This window comes from Labrus bergylta, chromosome 13, assembly GCF_963930695.1.
Source record: "Labrus bergylta chromosome 13, fLabBer1.1, whole genome shotgun sequence".
Lineage (NCBI taxonomy): Eukaryota > Metazoa > Chordata > Actinopteri > Labriformes > Labridae > Labrus > Labrus bergylta.
This window is the reverse complement of record NC_089207.1, coordinates 28,254,618-28,274,682: the sequence shown is the minus strand read 5'-3', so window position 1 is coordinate 28,274,682 and position 20,065 is coordinate 28,254,618. Positions and strand designations below refer to the sequence as shown.

Sequence of the window (20,065 nt, the reverse complement as noted above, 5' to 3'; positions counted from 1 at the left end):
TCACAGTGTGTATACTCTTCCATTGCGTTTCCTATCATGAGCTTACATTATTTCAGTGGTTTGTTCTATTAGGAGAGGAAATGAGAAGAAAGACATCCTCTTATTGAAGCTGATGTCTCACACTCTGCTGAAATCTTCCAAAATGTGGTGTGTCAGGCAGAGTGATTAACAGATGGCTCATCCTGCACATGTTGTAGAATCAATAGTACTCAACATATTCTGTATGTAAAACCTTTGAGGTCCATTCACTCTGGTTTCTGTTGTGAAATAGTTCAGTAAGTCAGATACATTGTTCCAGCACATAGAAAGAGTCAGTTACATACAAACAATATAGAAAAAACATTAAATAAAGATGAATCGATTAATGATTCAATAATTAAGAAACCAATGCACAACATTTAAAGCTAGCTAATGTTTGGTTGTGACTTGACACATGTTGACTGAATAACAATAATAATAATAATAGATAGGGTTGATTAAAAAGTTGATTTTTAGTTTATTAAAATAGTTGACTCAATGCTAATGAAAAGCTACGGAACAAAATGTTTTACTAACCTGAGAGGAACTGAATCTCTTTCACAGATGAGTTCACCTTTGAAATCTCATGAGGCTACATCAGCTGGAAATTAAAGATGGTGGGAAAAAACAAACAAAACAATAACTATCTTTAGAAAGAAGATAACAAGTGCTGATTAGCCACTCCGTGTGTTTTGAGTGCCCTGAAGAATTTGTAAGCAGGGTACACACTACAAAATGATCAGGCCGATTTAGGGCCCCATTCTTCCTGATCGACACTCCAAAGCAAAGTCCCGATATTTTAATGGTTATAAAGATGATCTTGACAGATTTTCCTGTGATGTTAAGAGTCATCTGATGCAATCTGATGCAGGTCAGGGTCCCCCAATTTCAAATGGTAAACATTAAAGATGATCAATATTTACGCTCTGATGGGGAAGCTGAGCATGCACTCTATGCTCTCTATCCCGTACAGCCCCCATCTTTTTTCTTTGTAAATTTTCAGTTAAAACTAGCCTGAAATAATCCTAAATTCTTCCTACGTTTATTGGCAAAGAAGGCTCACACATACAATAAATATGACCTTAGTGAACTGTGCTGTCTATGTACAAAGGTATAACAATAAATATTTACAATCAACAAACAGATAACCAAGTAAGACAGTAGTGTATTGGTGTGCAGGGCAAATAATGCTGAAACAAACATGATGATAAACAATATTATTATATATACTATCTACCTGATTTACATGAGGTAGATATTTATTTTTTTACAGTATTTACATTAAGGCAGTGTGAAGATGGTAGATGTCGGATGCAAGATTTCCAGTTTTGAGAGTCATGATTCTGGTTTTTGTGTCGACAAAAAACTTCTAAGAGCTGAATAGCAAGTTTTTGTTTATTTCAGAAGTTGGACAGGAACATATAATATAGTGCAATACAATACAACATTAATACAATATTTCATTTGCCCTACTTAATTTGTTTTTCTTTCATTTAACTTCAACCAAACATGTGTCCTCGTTGGCAAATTTGTAACATGAAATTCAACAATATTATTATATATACTATCTACCTGATTTACATGAGGTAGATATTTATTTTTTTACAGTATTTACATTAAGGCAGTGTGAAGATGGTAGATGTCGGATGCAAGATTTCCAGTTTTGAGAGTCATGATTCTGGTTTTTGTGTCGACAAAAAACTTCTAAGAGCTGAATAGCAAGTTTTTGTTTATTTCAGAAGTTGGACAGGAACATATAATATAGTGCAATACAATACAACATTAATACAATATTTCATTTGCCCTACTTAATTTGTTTTTCTTTCATTTAACTTCAACCAAACATGTGTCCTCGTTGGCAAATTTGTAACATGAAATTCAATTCTAACAGACTTAATTAAATGGAGCCACAGGTCGGATTTAAACCAGGGCCACCCACTTCGTTGCCTAAAGCCTCTGTACAACATCTAGGTCCAACCATTGTGCATCCCTACTCACTATATATGTATTTATAGACCACTAGAGGTCAGGGCTTGTGCATTAACTTACTGATGAAGTCATTTGCTTGTTGATTACTTACCTACTTATAAGTAGTATCTGTGAAATGCAAAAAATGATCTTTAAAGAAAAAGAAAAGATTGTTTCCCAAACACTTATCAAAATTCTTCATTAAAGTTAACGTTAATTATTTTTTGCATTGATGTTTCTGAACAAAACCCATAAAATAGCATTATAAAGGGGCTGAATCTTCAATAGGAACTGGCAGATAATTGCAGTTAAGAAACTCTAAACTTTTCTTTTCATGGCTTGAACTTACTGTTGGTCTTTGTTTTTTTCTTCAAGAGGTTAGTAGCTGTCCACCTTTTTCTGGCAGACTCTTAACTGACAAGTTTTGAGCATTTGGCAAGATGTTATCCAGCTGCAGAGCTCATCTACAGCTCTGACAGCAGCGCAGCACCTGCCAAAGGATCTTCTTACCTTCACTATCTGCTGTGAGTGAGCAATGCTCAACACTGAGGGAACCGTTTCAATCTCCCTCATGCTGGAATTTTTTGGCTGGTTCCAGTGTTTCCTTTCTCTTTGATTAGACAGAGGAAGAAGAGGAGATACTTTCATGGATAATGAGACACTGGACAGAGGTTTTATTTGTTTCCCCAGCTAAGGTCTCCATTGGTCTGTTGGCAGATGTGCTGAGTCTTGAAGGGAAAAACACAGCCATTATCTTACTTTTCTAAGCATTAAGTAAAGACTTTTAAGTAGATTTTTTTGTTGAGAGCAAGCAAAACATTAAGACTTACCCCTGCCTTGCTAGGTGTTCGTATTGCTCTTCTTTTGACTGATGCAATCTGGACACAGCTGAGGAGGTAGATGAGAAGAATGTAATTTGCTCCCCTTTCTACTCGGATGACTTCAAACTTAAGGTCTTATGTCTAATGCAGTCGTGACCATGGTAGATAAACCAGCATAAGTCGACAAAGCCAGCTTCAATACATCTGAGATTAGCACATCTTCCCTATCTGGAACCAGGGCTGCTGCAGGGACGACCCTGGCCTTGGCGTCAGGACAGCTGGACATAAAAGTCTTTGAAAACCCAGGTAGTTCCTCACAGAGCATGTGCCATAATTAGAGCCATAATGGCATCTGAATGCAGTGCAGGTTAATGTAACTCTGTCTCTGCGAGGCAACCAGGGGCTTTTGGGTAAAGAAAACAGCAGGGTTCTGCCAGGAGCCCGATGATAGCAATTTGCAGAGTGAGTTATGTCCTATAACCTGGAAGCAGCGAGTACCTTGAGCATGTTTTGTTCTTAAATGGGGTATAGTTTTCCATTTCCCCATCCATTAATATGCATAGAACGGCTAATGAGGCTGAACCAACTAAGATAATAAGATTCTGAGACTACAGCACCACTGACTGCATTAATGGTTTATGACTTTGTGGTGAGGCATTTTTCTCCTGATGCCTTTGGACATAAGTGCAAAATGGAAACCTAAAGAAACGGTGGTTAGAGGCACACTTACACTGCAAGGCTTTGATCTGCAGTTTGCAGTTATTGCCCTGATGAAATGCTCCAGAAGAAGGGCCTTTATGCCTTGAGATTACACTTTAACGAGTACTAAAGGACTCATTTGATGAGTTAATTTCCTACACTTTAATTTGTGCATCGCTCATGATTGAGCAAGCTGTAATCATAATTTAAAGATGTTCTAATACAGGACATGTTGTGAAACATGAAATCTTAAACCTTGTAGCATTTAGCTTACATTCTGTCATGTAAATATACAAGTGTTATGTAGCTTTTGTGTTTGACAATCTTATTACAGTACTTGCCAACTTTAAGCAGCTTCTTTCATCTCAAGTAACACAAAATGACCTTATCAACATCTATATACACTTAGTGTAGAAGTTTGAAAATAAAACATTGATTTCTTCCTTCTCAGTTTACCACCTTGTAGCTGAACCTGCAGTGAGAGCGACCGTGGAGGTTGTCTAGAGGTGTGTTGGCAGACTGTGGGATGTTATTAGGCATAAATAGAAATATAAAGAAGTGTAATGTCCTCTAGGAGGGGAAAACCTCTGATTTTTGCCCTCTTCCCGTCAGCAGTTTTCTGCAGCGGCGTATTAGCGTTGTCTCCTCTCGGTAAATAATGTGTCCTCATTCAGTCACAGTGAAGAGAAAGAGCATATGACTACAATGGGCTATTATTGGCTATAATAGGGATGAAGCAGACTCTCAGGAGAGACTGGGAGACTTGTGAACTGGAAATGTCTGCTGTTCATCACAGCATTTTACAGCCAACATTTTCTCTGCAAGAGCAGCATCACTGCCCCAGGATAACTTACACTGATGCCTCACTTCATTTACACTGTGCAGTTTTGCTTCTGCTTGAACAGAAACTGCTGTTAGGTGTTGGGAAAAACTAGACAACTAGACCACTACACCAGCCCCCTTTGCGAAGCCAATAAAAGCCTCCTCTGTTCCCCCAAAATATCAAGCATCCATCTTTGTGAATAGGGATCCTCATCACTCTCTTACAGTCTTTTTGTACAACTTAACCCTGTAACTTTTTCCTCTTTCCTTATCTCCCTTTTTCATCTTTGGTATACCACCCAGTAAGTTGTCATCACTCCCTTTATGCACCCTGTTCCTTCCTTACATTCCTCTTTCATCATTGATCCTATTCTTTTCTAGACTTTTTCACTAAGTGCAGCCACGATCACAGCACAACTCACCTCTGTGCCCTCTTTAGCCGTCTCTCATCCCTTCCAATGTTTGAAGGACCCCCCCTTCTCTTCCTTTTTCTTCCCCTCCCCCACATACTGACCCTCCCCTCTCCACCCCCCTGGCTGGACCCCTCTCTCTGGTGCGGGGCCTGGCTGTCAGGCCCTCTCCTGTGAGTGCGGCTGCTGTGATTTCCTCTGGGCCATCAGGTGGGCTGCTGCTAACTAGCCAAGCCTGAGACAGGGTGACCTCAAGCCTCAACATGATGGGTCTGAATCAACAATGTGTTCGCCTAAACAGGGAGGGAGAGACCAAACAACTTAGAGGGCTGCCTGCCAGTAAGTAAACCGACAATGCTGCATCTCAAAGTTATCTACCTGCAGAAATTTTTATGTGCAAGTAAGCATTTAATTCCTCTCCCTTAAAGTGCCTATTGGGTCTAACTCATGGCTGTTTAGTCTGTACTAAACTGTTTTCATTTGGGTGTGTTTGCTGCAGTGTTTGTCGCAGTGGTGCCTCACAGTAGGTGTATTGTAAATCAACTGGGTGCAGCGTGAACTGTCATTATAGTGATCATTAACACTCGTGATATCATCAGCGCATGGCAGACACTTAATTATCAGATCCCTTCTTCTGTTTCAGAGGCCCCGGTGTATTTTTCTTTTTAGAACATTTTCTGATGTCTGCAAAATCCATATAAGCCTGTCTGATTAGAACAAGCTCGATTTAATGAGTTTCTCCTGTGCCACTGTTTCAGGTGGATCTCATTAAGGCTAATCATACTGTAGTTTGAGTTCTAAGGAGGACTTTATGCGCAAGCCAAGGCTGTCTAAATTGATTCTCCCTCTCATTATTTAGTATTTAACAGGTGAGATTCTGTTGGTCAGAAGAAAAAACGTCATTCTACTAATCAGACTTAAAGACTGATCAAATAAGCAGATCCGTCAAACTCCACTGTGCCGTGGCTGTGCAGAGCATTTTGGAGCATTTACGTAATAATCAAATTTAATAATGGCATTACTGAATAGCTGACGTTTCTTGCAGTCGCTCTTTTCTCTCCTGGGTCCTTCCTCTGCTCCTCAAAATGTTTCAAACTTTTTCCTCTTCCACAATTCCCTCGAGCTAGCCTCCCATCATATCTGAAATGCGCTTACAGCAGTGGCCGTCTTTTGCTTGAGAGCTCTTTGCCTTATGCTTCCATCAGAGGAGACTGAGTCTCACAGATGCACTGCTTAACAATGCCATCCCCTGCTCCCATCAGAGGGGGGAAGGTTGCGGAGCTGCGCCCCGCAGAATAAGGGGGGCAGGTCCCCTGTGATTGGCGAGAGCTGAACATCGATGCCAGCTTCCATCTGTCATGATAGCCTATCTCTGAACCTTCAATCTGTCAAAAGCTTGCTGCCTAGCTGAAGGCTCCAGGAGATTTGGCGTGCTAAACAGATTTGACAACAGGCATTATCACTGTGAGGGGCCTGGCGAAAAACGCCATCAACGTGTTAATTGTGGCTGGAGATGTAAACTGTCACTTCTCATCTCATTTAACACTTGCTATGCCAACTTCTTCTCACCTCATTTTCCCCGCTTTAGGAAACATATGGAATGTTTTGGCTGACACTAATCCTTGGATAACAATATCTGCTTTGTTACTCTCACTTGTAGTTTTTTTTTAGAGGCGATAAGGCCTCAAATTTAATCGCTGTTTTGTCCTTGGGTTGGCTGGAAAGTCAAGACTGACACCTCCACTGTTTGCTCAAAAACATGCAGTCTGAAAACAGCTGTGGTGAGTTACTGTGACGTGCAACTCCAATAGTAAATTGTTGCATAAAGCAAAGTTTATGTGAGATCACCCAGACTGCTCACACTTAGTGAGTTAGTGAGTTACCTTGAAAACAGAGTTTTTTTTTACCTTATTAGAAACAAATATGTCATCATTATCAGCTGAAGAGCATGATGTTAAAGTCAAAGCAAATGTTTTGCAGGTCATGATATTTTATGCAGGAGAGCTGCACAATTAATAGTAATTTCACAGATATAGCAATATGAGCTTTCACAATAAACAAATGGCATAAATCTGAATTTGTTCTAATAAATAAGAAAAGTCGTTTAATGTAATAAAGCAATGATTTGTCACTTGAATGCGTTCATGTTATCCAATTAATGGAGGCTGTAATGGACATGCTTTCACACCATTTCCATGCAGTAAGATTAAGCTAAAGCTAGCTACCCTCAGATCATTTGGTGCCAATTTAGAGTTAAACAATGCTTTTTGAATCATTTTGGATTCTGAAGGTCACAGGTTGAAAACACAGATACTGTGTAAAACTAGGTTTAAAAAAAAAAAATACACTCTTTAACATGTATCTATTTATACCACTTCATATCACATCACAATTGTCCTATAGTCAGGTCTAGTATGCACACACTTAAAATAAATGCAGGTTAAGTAAAAATAATTCTACTTCTTATAACACAATCTGTTAATTTAATTAAAAACAAACACATTTTTTTTTTCAGATGTAATGGTGCTCCTCTAAATGTTTAGAGCTTTATTTAAGTCCAAATTCTCATTTCCCTCTAACAATTATTTGCTTCCTATATGCCCCTATTTCCCCCTTTTAGACTCGTCTCCTGACTGTCACCCCTCTTCCTATTATCACTAATTGATTATCTACTATCAAAGCACCTTATTATTTGTGAGTTGTAGCAATCAGCCCTATTATTTGTGGGCTTTCCCCTGACAGGCCTTTAATGGTGATGGTTGGTTTAACCCCCAGGCCTTGCTAATAGGATTTAGCAGCAGGTGACTGGTAACACAGACACACACAACCCTCTAACCCCGTCACCCCGAGGAATAGCAGACCCTCCCACTGCCTGCACACTGAAAAATAAAGGACACACAAGCACTGCACTAATCTAGCCTCGTCATTCCCTCTGAGCTGAATGGATCTATATGTACTGTAGTGAGGCAGCTCTGTTGTGTGGCTTCTGGCTCTTTGTTTTGATGCTTTGGAGTCAAGATGCAGGCTGCAATGTGGACTTATGCAAAAGCCGATGCAAATAAAGCCGAGGCAGACATAGTGCCATCTTGGAGATGACAGGCGCCGAACAGACGAAAAGGCCACGGCCTCTAAACTCTAGTCATCTCATGACAGGGATGTCATTAAGGGACACACGGTTTGTGATGTACAATTAAGTACTTATGGAGCTAAACTTCTGGAAACTGGAAGTGATTTATAGATTAGCCAGCAAATTATTCTCATGATAAAAAAGAAAATATTTTTTATTTATTTTGAAGAAATCAACATATTTCCTTGTAATTGCATCATTAGCAAGCAGCCATTACTGGTAGTGGGCTTGTCTAAAGGTTTCCCCTGTGTACATGGCTAACAGGGCTGTCAGAAGCAATAGTTTACTCAGGTGAGGCCTCTGTGTCATTATAGTGCCCCTGTCCGTCAAGATCCGAGCTGCTAGCCAAGGCAGGGCCATTCCCTCAGCTTTTATCACTTTATTTGGTGTCCATCCATCCACTGTCTGCAGACAGCATTAGAGCCCATTCATTCCTAGACCGACACTGATGGGGGGGGGAGTGCGGGAAGCCTAGGTGGTGGCGATGTTGGAAAGCAGCTTGAGGAGAACAGCGCCCTGAGGAGCTGGGAGGGGATGGGTTTGTTATCCTGGTAATTAAGGACAGTGGCTTCCATGCCGGGGTGTGCGGACAGGATGTGGCAAATTACCGGAGTCTTTGTGAAGAAAAGCTGCTCCCTCTCTGCTCTGTCCATCCTCTGGGGACCTCATCATCTTCTCTAACAGTCAGGATGGGATTTTGTACCCTCTATTCCCTCACCTTCTCCTTCCCTTCTTTCTGTCTCCGTGTTCATTTCCTTTCACTTCCCTCTGTCACCTTCCACCTGAAATGCATCTCAAAGTCTAAGGTAACATCACAGCTTCAGAATTGTAGATGAGTATGCCTGGTGGACTTTGAAATATAAAACTTTCTACTGTAGAGATACCTCGCAATACATTTACAACAATACAAACTGGGACAATTTAAATCTATTTGACCAAAATATACTGCAATACTCTTTTTTTTTAGATCCAGCAGAGGGAGCCTTCTGGTCTCTTGTCTGATGTCAGTAGCTGTTTTTTTTTTTTTTTTTCAAAGCAGGGGTGTGGGAATGATGCCAGCACATAATGGACAAGACTAGGAAGCAAATAACACATTCATTATAAAACATGAAAATAATCCAAATTTGTGATACAAACGTATTTTGTGAACGTTTGTGATGAATTCAGTATCGTGATACGTATCCTGTCATGAGTTGACTGTTTCATTACTTCCCCATTCCAAAGCTATTATGTGGATTATGTATTTGCATAGCTCCCCACCAAATTTTTTTTCCCATAATGAAATAGTTTCATGTGTACACACTAAAAAGATTTTAAAAAGCATTTTTTTTTTAACATAATTAGTCACATTTTTGATAATTAACTTTGTGGATTTCACAAGGTGATTCCCTTGACATGAAGAGGAGACGAAGAAACAGACAAACCATAACTGGTATTTTACATTTTCTCCTCTGAGACGACACAAGCAACACTTCACCAAACACCACCGAGACCACAAGTTTTGTCACTTTGTCATTGCTGTATAATTCCTCAAAAAGAGGATATTATACTTTCTATTTTCTCTCGAGGCTTTGCTCCGGGACCCTTAGCTTGTTGTACTCGGGTGGGGCTGGAGGAAACTCCGGCCCTCACAGCGACACGCTGTAGCAGCAGCAGCCTGCATGGCAAGACAGCAAGGGAACACTCTGGGGTTTAAAAGTACCCAAAGCATCCTGGGTAATTAGCCATTACGGCGCTGTCACAGAGGGTTCTGCAGTCAATACAGAGATAATTTGGGCAATGGTGAATGACAGTGCTGTCCAGGCTTTTGGGATGATCAAGGACAGATCCAGCTGCACCAGGCATCTGTCAGGCCCATGAATCACTCCTCCAGCCAGCAGCTGGGTGAGTGGAGCAGAGAGAATCGCTGGAGAGGCATGTGCAGACACACAAATAAACATGTTCCCCCTCTCTCCCCTCACCACACCGGGAAATGGCTATTAAAGGTCTGCCGTTACAGAGCACCGAGTGGAAAAGGCTTGTTACCTTCAGTGGCAAATGAATGACATTGGGAATAAGGTGAGGAATAAAAGTCACACCAAGGGGACGTTTTTCACTGTTATTTCGGCTGCGTAGCTAAACCTGAGGAATACAGCTGGCATGCAAAATTGGATCTTCCAGTTTTTAAATAATTTTTTTTTTAATACTAATGAGTTTTACAAGAAAACGATAAGGCTTAAACTGACTCCAGCGGGAATTTTAGAATTCAAGATTTAAAGCAAAATGACATTCATATCCAAAATAAACACATTATTGTGAATGAAGAAAAACAATGAGCAGAGAAGATGGAAAACAAGAAACAGACTTGTTTTGCATGCTGTATACACAGCACTGCTCTTTTTTTAGACTTGGTGGAGTCTCATGCGTCTGCATGCCAGGTCGGTTTATCAGGTTTAAGCACAAATTTTAGCTATCTAATGTGGATTGTGGCTGAATTGTTTTGTTTTTAATTGTAAATGAGGAAATTTGTCTCTTTAGTAATGGTTTCATTTGGTTATGCAAGTGCATAAATAAATAAACACAAAATGTATTGGTGCTACTGTGTACTATTTTGTACACACTTCTACACGTCCAGGTCAATATTTGACCTTAAATTATAATGATTTAAGATTCAGAGCTTCTCCTCCTTCACTACACAAAATAACTACAGATGTATTTATGTTGGACTGTAAAGAACTGGGATGAAATCAGAAATGTTATCAACAATCTTATACTAAATATACATGTTGACCCTTTCATCACAGTGGAGTTCAACACCAGTGAAAAACAAAACTATTTATTGTTAATACTTTGATAATAAACCCATTTTTGGATCAGCTAACCTTAACTAAGGTTAAACAAAACATTTTGCATTGTTTAAAAAATATATGTTATCAAGTATTATCGTCGCCTCTCAACTGGAAGGTCGAGGGTTCAATCCCCACCTGGGCAACATGTCCGATGTGTCCTTGGGCAAGACACTTAACCCCAAGTTGCTCCCGCTGTGGTGTATGAGTGGGATTAGTTACTTCTGATGGATGATACTACATAGCGATAACTACCATCAGTGTGTGAATGGGTGGTTGTGACCTGCGGTGTAAAAGCACTTTGAGTAGTCGTAAGACTAGAAAAGCACTATATAAGCTCAAGTCCATTTACCATTTACATTAAGATGGAATTAAACCAAACAGGTTAAAATGTAAGCACAAAATCCTTCATTGTTTTTTTTAAAGATGTGTCTCATTCATGTCAGAGTATAGTATGTACAACATTTTAAATTAAAGGCGAGGCTCATGTTCGTTTTTTTGTGGAGCCCCAGTTGAAATATTTTTTCGATCCTTATATTTTCATTAATAATATTTTGTAAACATAAAATATATATTTTCTGCAAGGTCAGCTCTTTTTGCCTCGATTTATGTCAGATGTCATGTTCTGTTTACTGTTGCAACATTTGCTCTTTACCTCTACTCATTTGTGTGGATAAAAAAAATGTATATGGATTTTAAATTGATGCAGTTGATTTCTTTAAGCTAACCTAATTGTTGAATATTTATTTGAATATTTGAAGTTTTGTAAAGTTATTGTTTCCCCCAGCACACTTTAGCGCCCATCATCACAGTAAGTTCATCAGGCTGCTTGTCCATAACGATTCATAAAAGGAAGTTCCCCAGCCTGAAGTAATTTCTATTGCACGTGACACCCAGATAAATGTTAACATTGTAGAAAGATCCACTTTTACAGCCACTCATACTATCTCATTACCATGTTATATTCACTATTGTACATTTGTTTATCCTTGGCTGCTATTCACGGGTCCTTCAGATTTCTAAGATACTTTTCAAGGTTTCGCATCTTTTCAGTGTGGTCTTTTACTTTTGGTATTTATTGGCCGAGTAACACTGCTGCCATTAATTTAGTAAAAAAGCCATGACAGTGAATATTTTTGATTTAAAAGCTCCATTGACCCATTTGGGAGAAACAACAACTCCTAACAGTATGATGTTGTGATGGCTGCATTCACTTCAATATCTAAAACAGATACAGAAAGGATATTAGAGCTCTTATTCTCGTCAATTTCATATAAGGGAGAAAGATCATTTGCTGTTTATAGATGCAAAGCTTCTGTCTTAGATATAGGTCCTTGCTTGGTGCAGCGTATTTAATCATAGCCGTAAAGGCACTGTCCTGGGACTGGAGCTTCTTCTTATCATACTTTAATCAATATAGCTCTCACTATGTTAACGCAAAGCAGTCCTCTCACACTGTACAGCTGCACTGTCCTTGTGCTGTGGATGATCAGTCTTTAGAAATACATGTTTAAATGTTGTGACCTGTGCGAAAGCTGCTGCATTTCATACATTCATACATACGTATACGTTTATCAGGTAGTGATACACCAGGTTTAAATATGCATTCCCACAATCCATGTTTCTGCATTCATCTTTTTGATAAACAGACGGTCTTTAATTTCACTTCTGATGATTTCCACAGCACAGTATGATTGCATAAAACGCACCAACATATTATAGAGGAAGAGGAAAATGGATTTGGAGTTTTTCACCTTCCTTCAGCATAAGCACTACCATTCATCTAAGAATGAGATTAACTTCATGATAGGCTGTGAAAGTACCGATCCATCTCTGATACAATGAACTCAAAGATGCAAAACACTGACAGTCAATTAAAAATGAAAGATAATCCAATCTTCCCTTTTAGTGAAATGCTTATATTCAATTTCACATATGTGCTATAAATGCGTGCCATGATTACATCAGTTCTGCTATTTGTCTTTTTTATTTTTTTTACTCTTAAGTGGGAAACCATAACATCTGAATATTTACCTGCACACTAGCATGGCTGTTAGCTTGTCGACTGTTGTATGACCATCTTTAAGTATTCCTCGGGGATCCATTCCCGTATATGTGTGTCTATAAAGGGAATTTGCAGACAGCAAAGCGAACATGTTTTTTCAGTCGTTTGCTGCGCAAGGATATTTTCCTGCAAACTGCATTTTAAATGCTGTGTTTCTTCCCCTAACTCTGCACAGAGAAACATTTAAACGCCCTTTAATTAGCGTGTCCTTCCTCGCTATCGATAGGCCACTGGTAATCACTCAGAGGACTAATGACTCCTAATTGAATTGCTTTAAAGTGAAACACAATAGGTCCTGTCATTGGTATCCAAACAGCAACATTTGGGAGGAAATCCAAAGCACAGGGCATTTCCTCAGCATTTCACTAATCGAAGTTACATATTTTCATAGTAGCAGAGAAAAGCATGGCGTTACCGCGGTGATGTCAGATCATGCTCTGTCAATAGAGCCCTGGAGGGGGGGGGACTGGGAAGGGGTGGCTTGTGGATCATCAAAATCTCAGTAGATATTGATTTGATCTTTTCATATTGTCAAGGAGAAATCTAATCATAATAGAGCAGCGTAGCATGATATCTCCCTCAAACGCCTTTTAACAGCTATTGTGGCTCATTATCCAGTTTGCCTGCAGAAGACCCTCAGCTGCGGAGTGAAATACTCCTGAGTGCTATGAACCTGCGAGGTTGTCCTTTTCATCCTCATGCTGTCCTAACAATCAGACAGCATAACTTCTGTCTGCACATTTCAAATCAAGACTATTGGAAATGCAGAATGGCTTTAAGTGGGCGCTCATGCGAGAGGACAAGAAGTATTCATGTATTTCTCTGACGGGTCAAAGCAGCAATTATACTAAATATATTTCACAGGTGGTTATAAAGATAGTTAAAGTAGCTACACTGTGACATTTCTCTGAAACAGAGGTAAGGGCTGCACCTTCCCTGAAACAGAGCTTGGTTGTAATGAAATTAAAAGTTGTAATGACAAGGATGAAGAGGACGAGCAGTTTTATATAGATACAATGTACATAGAGTGATTTTATATAGAACTTAATGATCCTATTTCCTGTAGAGTGTCATTGGCATCGCAGAAACTTTCTGTCCTAATTATCCATTTCAGCCTGTCTGTTTCACATCTCTGCAGTCCCTCATTATCCCCACAGCCACCTCACAGTCTGCTCAGTGTTACATTAGTAAAATAGAGCCTTTGATTTGTCCTCAACCGCACAGACGTTTGAAAAACAGAGCGAGGGAATGAGAGCGAGAGAGTGAAACAAAGAAAGAGAAGAGAAGAGGGGAGAAAAGTCTTCTGGATTAGCCTGGACGTGGCCTTGTGTGGTGAATATATTGACCGTGTCACCCTCCGGTTTTTGGGGGGGAAAACTACATTCAAGGCCACAGCAGGGATTTGATGCATCACAGACATAATAGGGGATATTTTGGTTTGCTCTCTGAAGTATGAGGAACATTTTTTCTTCCCCTCCGATGTAGGGAGTGTAAACCGCCTGAGGGCATTTGTAAAACAAAATACTTCACTTGACTGTGGAAACAATGAGTACCCACACCCCCTGTGGTTGTAATGATGCAGTGAAAACCAATTCGACTGTTCGTGCAAACAAAACCGAGAGAGCCTCGCTCTCAAATGTAATGTTCTACACCTTTAAAACCTGTGTTTTCTGCACAAAAATAACTCCTGCCTACATTTACAATCCACTGGCTGCCTCTGGCTTGCCTGCTCTGACATTACGTCGGTCTTATTAAAGCTCTCCCTGCACCTCACCTGCTGTATTTCAGCACAAAAATGACAGCAATAAGAAGCTGATCATGTTGGGTCACTCTGTTTGAAAGCAGCTCCTGCCTCTGTTTCCCTTAATTAAACCCACGCAGCGCTCTTTCATCTTTGCATATTTCCTCGGCTGGGACATTGATACTCATTATTTTTTAAGTCTAAACACCAAGACTGTGTCAAGAATGCATCCATCACTAGCAGGCTGCTTGGAGTCAGCACAAATTTTTCTACTCTGTCAGCAAATTTGGCAATTTGCAATTTCCTTACCAGGGCTTTGACATGTTTTTATCGCTGAAGATGACTTCCAATTGCAGAGATCATGAGGACAGTGGCTTATTAGTCCCTTTCTCCTGGCCCCTGTGCTAATGACAGTAATTAACAGGGCCACATTAGAAAGCCTCTTCAGGACGCATTTGACTGTTCATTTGCATGCCGTTAATACAGGAGGAGAGCGAGCAGTGCAGCAGTGCAGCTCTGCCTGTTTGGCGAGCCAGCACCATGGCCTATTCTCCCATTCATTATGTGCCTAAAGCTTGAGTTATTCTCTCCTTGGTGTGGGGATGAATGTTATTAAAGGCATAGCTGTCTGACACAACTCTAATGAAAAATAGGATGTTTCTGAAGGTTATGTTGCCAGCTAGCTCAGAAATGCCTGCTTCATTTTTCCCACCCCAGCACAGGGCAATGTAATTCCCACCTCCTGATAGATCTTTTTTTTTTTCCTTAAGTTTTTTTTTTTGTGGCTGTGTGTGTGCAGGAGCCTCATCATAAAGAGACCTTTATTATCTGTGCTTCTCCCTCTGTAGGTGCTCAACAAAGGGCGAGACTGGACTTTTTGGCAGATCATACAATTGTGAAAAACTACGTCTACGTGTCGTAACAAGGGGCTGCTGCTGTGTGGGTTTAATTGAGAGGCTACGCGGCATTTCTCATGCAGATATGAAACAGGTTTGTTGTCCTGCTTTTTATTATTATTATTATTAAATTTGAAGTAAAAATTAAACAAGTATCCATTCGTTACATTTTATGTAAACATAACCAAGACTGCAAGGTACAAATGGCACATGGTGTATAGACAGTATTAAGAGAGGAGTATTCCACTACAGTATGCAGTGTTAGTTCAGATGACGCAGGCTTGTGTCAGATAGGGACGACTGCTCAGCATTTAGGGTCAGATTGCATTTTTCAGAGCTCTGCCAGAGGTGGCAGGTCATACTGAAGACGACCTAACCCGCCCACACTGACGGATCCCAGCTCTGGCCTTAAGAGTAAATCCTCCCCTCCCCCACTGTAGCCCCCCTGCTCCGGCCCGGCCTTGCCATTCCCTAACAGCCCTATCAGAGCCACATGGGAGGCCAGTGACAGACACGCTAGATACCAGGCAGCTCCAATTTATCCCTGTATTCAAATAAAAGACCTCACTGAAAAGTCACAGTGTCAACAGCTTTTGTAAGTTCATGACTGCCGCTATTGGCATGAACAAACACAACGCCATGAATCTAACACAAGTTTTATTTACAGATTTCTTATTTAAAAATAAATACTGAGGATATATCAGCAGAGTAAATACTCTCCATTTTGATATCTTCTTAATACACTAGAAACCTAAAGTCTGTAACCACATTTAAATTTGTGTCATCACTTAGTTAAGATTTTAAAAAAGAAATCACAGAAATGTGATTTCTTTCTTCCATTATATAATCTAGAAAATAAATACCAACAATACTACTTTTAACTGAATAAGTTCATTTAAATACCTAATTTGAGTTTTCTTTCTCTCTTTGTTTTCCTTTAACTTCATCTTTCGCTCAGATTGACGCTCCAACTAGCCTATATGCACACACAGCGGTTAACAGTGGTAACTATCAGTGTTTACGATAAACAATGAAACATATTCCAGCAATGTTGTTGTGTATAAATGGCGGTGAAATTCTGCATAAATAAATAAATAAAACAGACTCTATATATATATATATATATATATATATATATACATATATATATATATATATACATATATGTATATACACACACAGTTTATCTGGAGGCAAATTTCCACCTCTAGTGCGCAATACAGATTTATTCTATTGTTTTTATTAATTGCACTAAAAAAAATAAAAAAATACTCAAACATTTGGAAAAATGTTCAAACTTCCACTTAAATGACTTGTGTCTAAAAACAGGGGCTCCTATTTTGCCCTTATTTTAAAAGCCATTTATCTTGTGTTAAAACTTGTGATTCTGTTTCAGGGTTAATTGTCCCTTAATAAAGGAATCAAACTGTGACAGACCTGGGTGAGGGATTCATACCTTTATATCTGTATCAGGTGAAGAGTTGAAAGTTCACCTTCAGACATAAAGATCAGTATTTATCTTTTAAAGCTTTTTAAAATAAATACATTTTAAGAAGTATATTTGACACAGTATGACAATATCATGTAAATTCTTGCAAGCCAAACACTTTTCAGGCCACTTTGCTGCAAGTTTAATATTGTCCCCTTAGCTGCCTGTCTGCAGTGTAATCAGCAGCAGACCCTAAAAACAGATGTTTCAGGGTCAGACAGCAAGACCTCTGACAATTGGTCACCACCTCTTACTGCGTGTAAATCACAGCCAGCATCAGCAGCCTTAAAAACCATGGGTATGTGGGTGTTCCGTTTGCCAAAACACGAGTTACGGGCTGATAGCGGCGCTGATTTAATGCTAAATCTTTGGAAACGGAAATTTTGGGCTTGTGACCCATGTCAACCTTTTATGTTGACTGGAGTGTTACCTCAAAGCTGGCACTCATGAAATATACAGCATGTGTTCCTGAGCCTGTTCATTAGCACTTTATGCTTCAAAATAAAAACAAAAGGAATCATGTACTTATGCTCCCTAACTAATTTAATTTGTCCACTTGCGCCTGGCAGACATTAAACCTCCATCACCTGTGGAGCGTTTAAAAACATGCAACTATTGTCGCTGTTGTCTGGCATCGCGGGTTGTTAGGGATGTTTTTGAAGCAGCGACTCGCCGTGTCAGATTATGCCACATATCCATTTGACTTTCATAAGCTGTTTACGCTTCAGAAATTGCGGCAATGGCTTCTCTCTTGTGCAAAGGCTTTTACATATGTTGTGTGTCTCTGAAAATGCTGCCCCAGTTATAGCTATGAATCTAAAAAAAAAAAAACCCTGCAAGGATACATGAGACTTCATTTTCAGTTTTCTTCAGTCATTTGCATCTTGTTTACTCCCCGAATACAGCATGCAGAGATCAATTAGGTGCACGAAGTAAGACAAGAGTAATATAATAAAGTAGCTCTGACTTGTTTAAAGCCATAAAAAGCTTATAGTCCTTTGATTGATTTAAACTGACCGTAAACCTTTTGCAACTAGAACATACCGCATGCTTAAGAGCCATTTCTGTGAATAAATCCACAGCTTTTATTTCACACAAAGCCTAGTACTAATGTGTTTAATGTGGACTATATTGTTTACACATGGGCTCTTATTAGTGAGTGGTAGTCTGGTCTCAGGATCAGTGGTGGTATCCTTTAGGGATAGCCTCTCTTAGGGAAGGATGAAACAAGTGCATGTGAAAAAAAAACAGTGTGAGTCCTGTTCAAAGGCTCGGACGACTTCTGACTGGATTAACATTTATTGACCGTTCAGGCTTTTCTTTTTTTTCCTCCCTCCTTTTTTATTTTCTCTTCCCCTTTTTTGCTTCAGGACAAAGATTCAAACTTAATTGCAATGGCTGTTCCACCAACTGATCACCAATGTGCCAACAAAAGCCTCCCTAATAGGCGCTTCATTAAGGATTAGAAAGTCTCTATTACAAAACAAATTAAGCATGCTCTGATCTTAACCTATAGGTCGAACGGCATTACAGCAAAGTTTAAGCTGTTAGACGGCTGAAAAACTTATTACGGGTTAGCGCTGAGGTAGCAGTTTGGTATTGATTTTACGATAGCTAGGTATGATGATTTATGGAGTGCTTGTGTCAGTATAACAAGCTGAAGGACACACAATATCATCTCCAACATCATTAAAATTCAGAGGTCTCCAGAGCTAGCTCATCAAGTACTGTTCACCACCTTGGAATTTCAGACAGACACACACACGCTTATACCCACACACACATATTTATAGTCAGAAATAACTGAATCAGGATAAGCTCTGTATTCACAGCTTTTTCACCACTTTGCAGCAGAACATTACACTGTGACTACATCCCTGTTTTTTTTTTTTTTTTTATATGTTTAATTTGCGCTATTACAGCATGCTAATGTTTTGATTTGTGCAAAAGCTTGGTTAATGTTTATATCAATCGTACAGCACGGCAGTTCAAAAGGTCCACCCTCAACACAATCAGTGCCTTGGTCTCTAAGTAGACGCTTAACAGAGCCTGGGCCGTAAAATATGTGGTACACTAGAGCCCCCTGTGGGCACATGAGAGTAATGCTGGCTGTTAGTAATGAGCCATACTTACTGGTGTTTGGATGTTGTTGAGAGTGGGTCCCACTGTTCATGATAAACATTAGCTGAGTACTGCTTTTTTAAGTGCTTCTAAGCAGCTTAAAATATTTTGCTGCAATGATTCTTCACCAACTTTAATAAATGATTAATTGCTACATCTATTAAAAAAAATGCTTAAATGCCTATTTTTTTCCCCTTTGTATTCCAAAAAAAGCCACGTATTCTGGTAATACTGTAAATAGTCTGACATCAAGCACAAAAGGAGTGCTTCTTAAATTTAGTTTTGGACCAATTACTTTGCTCGTATTTGGAAATATGTGTCATTAATTACTCCTGTAAAGCCAGTTGGGATAAACTATCTCGTGCTGTGCCTAACAATAATGACTTGAAGTTGTATAGTTTACATCAATTTAAATGTTAATCTAATGCACAGAGAAGGTCTTCTGTAGAATTTGTAGTGCAGTCAAATAGGGAGGTGATAATACAAAAAGCAAACAAATGGTCTAGCTGTCATTTTAAAAAATCACCCCTCCCAAAAGAACCCCAACAAGGAGACTTCAGACTACCATATCAGGTTGAGCTGTCCGAGGATCGCCTGTGGGATGGAGGTAAGCTTCTGAGCTTCTGTCTTTCTCAGTCTCTCAGATTCCTCTGGATCCACCCCCCTCCTGGATCCCAGATTCTCTCCATCATCTCCTCCAACCGTGAGGTCTAACCAGCAGGGCAGGGGCGTGTGGGCGGACATGCTGGGTGCTGGCAGCATGCTCCGTCTGCTTGCGAGTAATGTGAGTACAGAGACGACCCCCTCCACCCCCCCTCCACCCCAAACACACACTTGCATCACACTCCTTGAAAGAGATGGGCCATAGATGGAGAGGCAGGCGCTCCTGCTGTGACTTGGCGCACCCCACTGGACAGCTGGAGACTTGGGGAGAGGAGACACTTGCCAAACATGCCTGACGGAGCAGGGGAGTGCTGGAGGTGAGAGGCTGGGCGAGGCCTGAGGTGGCTCCCATACCTGCAGCTGATCACCGGCCCATCATCTGTAATTATCTACACTTCTA

The 20,065-nt window shown here is 39.9% G+C and overlaps 1 long non-coding RNA gene across 1 annotated transcript in view; it reads left to right on the top strand.

Annotated features, from left to right (window-relative positions):
* LOC114920333 (uncharacterized) overlaps positions 1-20,065 on the top strand; it is a 63,831-nt gene extending 43,766 nt beyond the window's left edge. Inside the window, exons 3-4 of the long non-coding RNA XR_003808658.2 lie at positions 15,345-15,486; positions 19,639-20,065. This is a non-coding gene — a long non-coding RNA (uncharacterized lncRNA). The remainder of the gene's footprint in view (positions 1-15,344; positions 15,487-19,638) is intronic.